Below are 9,800 nucleotides of genomic sequence, written 5' to 3' on the forward strand. Positions count from 1 at the left end.
GGAAGGAAGGGAGATAGAGAGAGAGAGACATCAGCGTGCGGTTGCTGGGGGTCATGGCCTGCAACCCAGGCATGTGCCCTGACTGGGAATTGAACCTGCGACACTTTGGTTCGCAGCCCGAGCTCAATCCACTGAACTATGCCAGCCAGGGCTGCAATGTATTTAATGTGTGGCCCACAGACGCCAAAAAGTTGGACACCCCTGCAGGAAAGTGGTACCCAGTAAGCCAAGTGACAGCATCAATTCCATCCACCCATTTCCCCACTGATTCATGTACTCATCAAGGATTTATTGAGCATTGCTGAGGTTCACTCATTCAACAGATATTTTCTGAGCACCAATAAAGGGCCAGACACTGGCCTTGGTTCTTAGAATAGCCCAGTGAACAAAAAACATAAACAGAAGAGAGAAGAGCTCCTGTCCTTGTGGAGCTTACACTCTAGCAGAGGGAAATGAGCGTAGAAAATTAGCACAGGACAGTCTGAGAGGCGACAAGGTCCTTGAAGCCGACAAAGTAGTGGAGCAGGGTAAGGAGAGATTGGGAGGACTGGGGTGAGATGGAGCCAAGCCTGCCTTTTTTCTTTCTATTGTGGTAAAATACACATAGCAAAGCTTACCATCCTAACCATCTTTAAATGTACAGTCCAGTGGCAATAAGTGCATTCACACTGTTGTGTAACTGTCCCCATCATCTATCTCCAGAACATGTTCACCCCCCTGAACTTGAACTCTGTCCCCGTTAAACACTGACTCCCCACTCCTGGCTCCCCCAAGCCTTGGCAACCACCATTCCACTTCCTGTCTCTATGAACTGGGCTCCTCCGGGCACTCATGTAAGTGGAATCATTTTTTACTCCTAGACGAGGAAACTGAAGCTCAGAGCTCAAGCCGCTTGAAGCCACTAGCTCAAGGCCACATCTCTGCCTGATTCTAAAACGGAAGCCCCTTCCATTCAGCAGGGTTCTGAGAAGGTGCCCTAGGAGATGTAGCGGGAAAGGCAAGAAGACAGAGGGGGAGGCTGATTTTCGGGGTCCCGAGCCCCCCTGTCCACTTCAGCCTGAGCTACAGCCCTTTTGATCTGTTTTGTATGATTTGTTGTCTCAAATCTAGAAAACATATCTCCCCTTGTTTGAATGTGCTGTGTCATCAAAAGAGGCTCACCATCTAATTCTTTGTTCCCGACGGAATGTGTTAAATCAATGGTAGATTTTAGAGTTAGTTTCCTGCTCTACAGATAGGAAAACTGAGGTGCAAAAGGGCTTCATTCCCACCGTACAGCACAGGATGGTGAGCCAGGACCAGGGCATAAAGCCAAGACAGGAGGCAAGGGGGGGTCCAGCAGAGGTGGGGCATCAGAGTGGAATGCTGCCCCCCTTGGCCCCAGATTCCCTGTGGGGGGGGGGGGGTCCTGCCGCACATGGGGATTTAGGCCTATTTCGGCTCGTCTCAAAAGACAGGTGACCTCCGCTGACCGTTGGGTTATGGTAAACCACAGCTTGCATTCATTTTTGCTTAATTCTCGTAAGCGCAATGTAATTGTTCACATTTCTAGTTTTCTTTTAAAAATTTAGGATCACCCTCTGAAATACAAATAATCGTGAAATCTTTTGAAAATGAGGAGCACGTAGCGAGGGGAGACACGTGTGTCCGTGTGTTCCAGTCTCCCGCAGCGCTGGTAGGGTTTTCTCCTTCTCTCCTCAGCGCTGTCAACTTCCACTTTATTTATATTCGAGGCACTATCATTAAATGCTTCTAACTGTAGAATTTTTGTGTCTTCCTAATGGGTTTAACTTTTTTATCTCGTTTAAAAATTCGTTGACCTCAAGTCTGTGTTTTCTGATGCAGTACAGCTGGGCCAGCTTTCTCTGGGTAAGTGTTGACGTTATATATCGTTTTTCCTATCTTGTCATTTTCTACTGTTCCGTATCTTTAACGTATGTCTCTTGAAAAGTAGCATATATATATAGCTTGCTTTTTCAAAAGTCCAGTCTGACCATCTTTATCCTTTAATTGGATTATTTAGTTCAGGTACACTTAATATAATCATTGATTTATTTGATTTGTGTGTGTGTGTGTGTGTGTGTGTGTGCGCGCGCGCGCTTAATTTATAATTTATCAAGATAGGACTGGCCTCTCATTACATTTTAAAACCTTGATCATGCCTCTGTTTTCCACAAATAGAAGACAGAGTTGACGCAGTCACATGCAATACAGATTTAAAGAAACATAAATGAGCAACTCTGCCATGACGAACAACTAGAAATAATCCAAATGGCCATAAAAAATAGGATGGACAGAACATTTTGGTAAAATCATACAACCAAGTCTTTGTGTGTGTGTGTGAGCCTGAGTCTCCCCCTTCGTTGGTGATCCAGGCCTTTTGCTAGCGCAGAACCCAGGTCTGGGAAGTAGAACCAAGGAAAACAACGAGTGTGATTGTGTTTTGTCGATTGTAAAGAACGAAGCTACAAGAAAGGCATTGTTATTAGTTTTTTAAAAAGGGCAAAGGAAATTGGTGTATGAAATGCTCAGTTAGTTTAAAACCTTAAAATCATTTAAAACTATGCTTTATGAGGCTGCCTCCTTGCAAAAGCTGTAAACCCTCTTGGGAAAACAACCACGAAAAAACAAAGCATGACATTTCAAAATGGAATACAAGTCAGGGCTGACTAGCTCGTGATGCTTATTGTAGCAGAATTGCTATTTTGATTTAATGGGACACTTTAAAAATACAATTAGATCTTTAGACTCTGGCAGAATAAAAGCACATAATGAAATGAAGATAGCAGGTATATTGGAAGATATGTTACGTAAGGAAATTATTTTGGTGAACTTTGTTTGAATCAGGATGACTCATAATTGTATAATTAGGTACTTCGATTTAAACATGAAATGCAGTAAATTACGCAAGGAGAAAACAAAGCATCTCTCCCTGGTATTTCTCACTGAACTGTATCGATGGGACATTGACTGACAATTCCTCCGCCACCCGACAGCAACTGGTGATTAGTTGATAGCGTGGCGTTTGCACACATTTCCCTTTGGTTTGGAACATGAACATTAAGGTAACCGGTTCTGTATCTGCTTACCCTTCGCTGAGGTCTGAGTCTCCTGGAAACCTCGTGTCCCATCTGGGCCATGGCATCCTTGGTGTTCCCGAGAGGCCACATCAGCAGTGCATTGTGGGAGCTGCTCGTAACTTGCTGGGATTCATGGGAAGGGTCTTTGCCTGCAGTGCTGACGAGCTTCTGGTCAGAATGTCAGACCGATGCTCTGTCTCTGGAACCAGACTGGCTTCCTGCCCCTTCTTCCTGCCATCTCTGTCCCCGTCAGGGCCAACCTCGGGCAGAGGCACATTGGTCACCCAAGGGGTGGCTAATTCATTCACTGGAGATTCAACTTCCAGTGCAGTTTTACAAATTGCACCGATAGTGCCTCATTGGAGACTCCCAACCACACTAGAGCTAGATATTGTTTTCAGGTCTTTTGTTTTTCAAATGAGAAAACCATAGAATGATGGTCACATGTCCCCCCCCCCCCCAAGTATTATTATTGCTACTTCTGATTTGACTATTCCATCTTCCCTCCTCCTGCCTGTCACATTCCTGAAAAATCAACTTGGTCCTTCTTAAAAAGAGTCAAATCCCCGCCCGGTTGCCGTAAGATAAAAACGAAACCCCTTAGCCTTCACAGTCAAGGTGTTTCACAAGTAGTCCACACTGACCTGGCCACTCTGACCTGGGGAGAAGGGGAGGGAAGCCTAGTGGATGGGGAGACCAATTGAGAAAACTCTCAAACTATCCAGATGCTTAAAGACCTACATTAGTAGGTGACCAAGTGCCAAGGAGGTCAGTAGGAGGGGCCCTAATCCAATCTGGCTGGTGCCCTTACAAGAGGACACAGGACACGCCACACAGAGAGGGGCGACCGTGTGAGGACACAGGGAGAAGGTGGCCATCTGCGAGCCAAGGAGCGAGGCCTCAGGAGGAACCGACCCTGCTGACACCTTGACCTCAGACGTCCAGCCTGCAGCACCGAGAGGAAATAGAGGTCTGCTGTTGGGGCCCCTCGCTCAGGTTGTGGTTCTTCGCTGCGGCAGCCCTGGAGGGCTGGTGTATGAACGTCCACCTCTGAGTCGTGAGCTTGGAGAGAGAGAAAGTATGGGAGAGCATTCACTCACTTACTCTGTCCACAGTCAGGTATTGAGTCCTTACTGTATGTCACTGACTGTATCCATCCGACACATAGAAACACAAACACATGTTGGCGAATATTCTAATTGTTAAAAAGAGACAAGCTGGTGGGTGAATTTCGTCCTACCTTTTTATCTCAGAATGGCAACTGCCACATCTCAGCCTTGACCTCATTCATTGGGGAGCAGGAGAATGATACAGTTTCATATATAATTATGACTCTCTCTCTTCCGTTACCTCATAGCCTTCCTCCTCCTCCTCCAGGGGCCATAAATCTCCCTCCTCGTGAGGTCATCCAGCTGGAGTGAAGTCCCCAGAGACCTTACCGAAAACCTGAGGCTAAATAACCAGTGACACGATTGCCAGCGAGGGCCCTGTGATACAAGATCTTGTTCTTTCCAGTTTCCACTGTGAGTCACTCACTGGATTTCTTGACCTTGAGCTTGATGCAGGGGCCAGAGAGGGAGCTCCAAGGCCCCAGAGAAGGGGCCCTTCGTGGCAGACCAATGCGAGGGCTGGGAGTTCCCCTGAAAATCCATCATCAGCCTGGGCCATCTCCCCCCAAGACAGATGCACTGAGCCCCCCTAGAGAGAGACATGGCCACCGGCCCTAATTAGTGCAAAGAACAACCTGGCGATCCCAGGACTGATATGTCGCCCCTACACGAGTCACATGAATTCACCCTCTGTCGAATTCAGTCTAATTGAATGCAGTGTCTCCCAGGCGCTGGGCACAGCGCTGGCGTTGGAGCGTAAGAGTGAATCAGACGGGCTCGGCCCCGGAGGAGCTCGCTGTCCTAGTGGGTGAGACACACACAGGCACACACGGTGCTGATGCTCCCTGACCAGGGCTGTAAGGGAGGCAGACGGAAAGCGCCGTGGGGAAAGGGCTGAGACAAAATAATTCCATCTGGGTGTGTGTGCTGCGCAGTGGCGCCTGCGAGCTGAGGCTACCGAAGTTTCCAAGACACCAAGGACTGATGGTAAGCTGTTCTCTGAGTCAGTGACAGCTTTGGGGTAAACAATCAGATGTACCGTCACGCTGAATGTGCACATCAGCTATCAGATGCATTACAGAAGTGTGAACCCTGGGAACGCAGTGCTGTTCGAACTCCCTTTCCGAGAACGCTGGGACCTCCTACACCTGGCGGGGACTCTGGACGTCTGTCCGCAGCAGAGGGGTGAGCAGAACAGCTTAGGGGCCCAGTTGGGAGCTTAGAGAGGTCAGAAGGCAGAAGGGATCCAGTAGCCAGGCATGGGGACCTAACTAGCCCGTGCTCGAGAGGCAAGAAGACGAGAGAAACAATCATCCCAGTGCTCCTTCCAAGAACAACACAGTATGTGACTGTGAGAAGTATTTTGAGAAGACACTTATGGGGGAGAGCTCCCCAAAGCTGCTGCGGCTGCTAACTGTTCCCCAAGAATATCCATTTGCAGGGGCCGGAGATGATTCATCTGCCCTTGGCCCCACTTGCTTTTACCCAGCTCTGGACAAACGGATGAAACGTCAGCCCTGAGGCGGGGCGTGAGGTGGAGCCTGGGCTGAGGCTGTGAGACAGGAGAGAGGCTGTGATGTGCGGAGCAGGCCGCTTCAGGAGCAGCGAGGGGAGGCAGCCCTGGAGGTGTGCCCCAGGCCTGGAGCCGCCTCCTGCAGGGGCTCCACTGGGCACCGGACTGGGGGGTGGGAAGGAGCTGTTCAGGGTGCTGAGGATACTCAGGACACATCCACGTTCCAGTGCGTGAGCTTTGTGACTTCACCGACTGGTGGGTCATCTTTTCTTCCACCACTACCTACTTCTCTAAGTCGCCGCCTTTACCAGGAGTGTGTGCATGTGTGTGAGCTCAGGAATGGGGAGCAAGAAGTGGAGTAGGAACCCGAACGTGGGCCAGAGCGATCACTCTGGCTCACAGCGTCCGGGAGACCGCCCCCCCGAGCGGTGCTGGGGGTCTGGGACGATGGGAAGGAGTAGACCGTCATGGGCGACAGCACAGTGGTTCGAATCCCGCAGGCCTCTGTTCGAGTCTTCACTCTGGCGCTGACTCTGCGTGGCCACGGCCAGGTTAGTTCATCTCGCTGGAGTTTCACTCTCCTGGTCTGTGATATCTGCCTTGTGGGACAGTTGAAAGAACTAAATGAAATCAGGCATTGTGGAGGGTTTAGCACTGTGCCACGCACAGAGCAGAGGCTGAACAGTAGCTATCACTGTTTGTTGTGGTTATGATAGTTATATTAACGTTATGACTCAGTTTTGGCCTTTTGGCTCACCCAAATCCTAAAATAACCGCACTCAGCAGTTAATGGGCTAAAAGACTCCATCGTGAATTTCCAAGCGAGACAATCTCTTCATTAAGAGCTCAGATAAAGAGCAAAGGCCCAGGATCCTGTGTTTTCCTCCTGGAAGATCTTTGAGTAACTTACTTGACTTCTCTGAGTTCAGTTTCCTAGCTAACAAATGGAGACAGAGGCTATTAGCTCTGAGGTTTTTGCCTAAAACAGAATAACCCACATCCCAGGGGGTTGGGAACACACACTATGGCCCTCTTCCCAGGGAAAGGGAAAACCGATGAGGTACCTTATCACCTAGGATTTCCACCCATTCCCCGCCCCGCCCAGGTACTCTGGAAACAGTGCCTAGCGCCTGTAAGTGGTTTACAGTAGGCACAGTGCAGACACGTGCTGAGTGGATCAATGAGTGGACTGCCCCAGGCATCCATCTCCCCATTCCGTCAGTAAGTGCAGGGGACCAAGACTGGGCTCCTTTGCATGTGGGTGCTTCCTGCCTTGGGCCCCCTGCATGGCCCCTGCAGTCACCTGCTCACGCTGAGTCCTTTTTTCTCCTGTTCAGGGAACATTATGCCAGCTTGTTCCCCAGGCTTGGGGGAGAATCTGACAATGGGAGGATGGGTACAGAGAGGCAGAATACCAAAGACATAGAAGAAAAAAGGAAAGGACTCTTGCTTAAAGTGCAAACAAAACCAGACATTGTGTGTGTGTGTGTGTGTGTGTGTGTGTGCATCTCTGTGTGTGCGTGCATCTCTGTGTGTGCTGGGGGGAAGGGAGATGGGGTCAGCAATCGGGGGCTCCAGAGGAGTTCCAGAAAATGAGAGAAATAGGCAGGAGAGAAAAGGAGTTTCAGAAGTTATGTATTGCAACCCCTTTCATGTTCTTGAAGGAACTTGGGTGAAGAATGCGATTCCCTTTTCATCCCGTTGGTTGCTGGACTGTGGTTCTTTCTATTCAAGAGCACCCAGAAACCAGCCGCATGGGCCTCGGGATTTATTGGTCTTACACGAATAATGAGCATTCACCATGTGTCAGGAACTGGGTGAGGAATCAGGGATACAGAAACAAATTACAAAACTTTCATGCCCTCAAGGAGCTCCCAGTTAGAGAAAGCGCCAGATTTTAAACACACACACACACACACACACACACACACACTCATACACATAAGCATTCAGGCTCAAATGCTATGGTGGAAAGTTGTACCGAGTGTAGGGGCAGGGGAATCAAGGAAGGCTTCATAGAGGAGGTGCCATTTGAGCTGGGCCTTGAAGGGGAAGTTTACCTTAGGGAAAAGGGTACTGAGCCCCTGTGGAGTTCACAGCCTGAAAAGAATCCTAAATATGCATACGTGTGTATAAATGTCCATGTGCACACATGACACGCGGTATGCTCTAACGAGCATGTGAATAAGGCACATGGGGGACACAGACGAAGGGGGGGTGAGCTGCCTCTGAGAGTCAGGGAAAATTCAGGGAAGATGACCCCTGGTTTGGGTTTTGAAGGATGCATAGGGGTTTACCAGGAGAAGATTGTGAGGAAAGGCATGGATCTGGGCCGAGGAACCCGGGCCCTTGGCCCCAGGGACAGGCTGGGTGGCCTCCCTGAAGATCATCCCAGCCTGGCCAGGCCTAAGCAGTTGGTTCGATTTAGAACAGCCCAGACAGGGTTCCTTTGTCACCATAAGCGGTGCTCTCAGGGACGGCCACACCCAGTCCCTTTCTGGGGATGGACAATGTCGAGTGGTGAAGTCACCTTTCCAAGAAAGTAATACCGCCTGAGTTTGTCTCTGCACGTCCAGCCCGATAGAGGACCTATTGTCATTCAAAGAATGAAGGTACTGACGTTGCGAGAAGCTGCAGCTCAGCAGCCTGGACACCTCTTCCAGCCAGTGGGTTTTGGGGGGCGGGGTGCAAACAAGCCGCAGCTCTGGCCCCGACTCTGTGCCAGCACTTACAAGCATTGCCCAATGTGTCCTTACGCTGCTCGGGTTTCGGATGCCTGCCTCCTGATTGCCCAGATTATTGTCGTTATAGGAGCCAGAGGTGGCCAGGCTGGGGAGGCCAGGGAAGGCCTCTTAGGTGATTTGAGCTGGGCCCCGGAGCCTGGGCGCTTTGGGATTCATAGGTCAGGGAGGGACAAGGGACTTCACTTGATTCAGCCGTGCTTTGTTCGCTGTAAAATGGGCACTGTCACATTTTACGGAGTTTGTCTGAGGGTTGAAAGAAACAAAACACTCCTACTCTCTGCCAGGAGGTAGGCAATACTAGCCCCATTTTATAGTTGAGCAGACTGAGGCCTGGCACGTAGTAGGTACCCTGTAAACGGCAGCAGTCATGGAGCCATCATTATCATCACCATCCTCCCAGGCGTGTGCACCGACGAGACAGAAAGCATGGGCGCGGGAGGGCTCTGAGCACCTCATTCGCTGTTTCCCTAGCCCTGGAACAGCGCGTGGAAGGCACTCGATAAAGAATTATTCGCGACCTGGCTGGCGTAGCTCAGTGGATTGAGCGCAGGCTGTGAACCAAAGTGTCGCAGGTTCGATTCCCAGCCAGGGTACATGCCTGGGTTGCAGGCCATAACGCCCAGCAACCGCACATTGATGTCTCTCCCTCCCTCTCTCTCCCTCTCTCTCTCTCTCTCTCCCCCCTCCCTTCCCTCTCTAAAAATAAATAAATAAAATCTTAAAGAAAAAAAAAAGAATTGTTCGTGGAAGGAAATCCCAGCCCCTCCGCCAACCACTCCTCTGACTGCAGGCCAGTTCCTTAGCCTCTCCCTGTCCCACCTTCCGCATCGTGCAGTCGGGGTCATAATGGCATCCATGTCACTGAGTTATTGAGGATACTATAGCAGTGCCTAAGTGCTCAATAAACGTTCCCTGTTTTTATTTTATTTTATTTTTCGGTTACAGTTGACATCCAATGTTCCCTGTTTTTATTACTCATTGGCAGGGATGGAGAACGTCTGATTGGAAACGTACATCTGGTCTGTTACATGTTCAGTGGTTTGCAAGATGTTTTTCCATCCCTCTGTTTTTAGAGCACCCTGCCCTCTGAAGACAAGGGCCCGAGAGCTGTCATGCTGACCTCTTCCCAGGCATGTGGGGACCAGGACTTGGAAAGGCTGGTGGTCAGGGAGGACCATGGGCAGGGTGTGTAATGGTTAGGGACCCTGGTCATGCACACTGCGAATGCTGGCTGAGCTGATTGCTGTGTGACCTTGGGTAGTTACCTGACTTCTCTGGGCCTCAATCCTGCAGCTGCAAAATGGGCCTTACTAAAGCATGAATCTTGTAACCCGAGCACATAGTACCTATGAAA

This window comes from Phyllostomus discolor, chromosome 7, assembly GCF_004126475.2.
Source record: "Phyllostomus discolor isolate MPI-MPIP mPhyDis1 chromosome 7, mPhyDis1.pri.v3, whole genome shotgun sequence".
Classification (NCBI taxonomy): Eukaryota; Metazoa; Chordata; class Mammalia; order Chiroptera; family Phyllostomidae; genus Phyllostomus; species Phyllostomus discolor.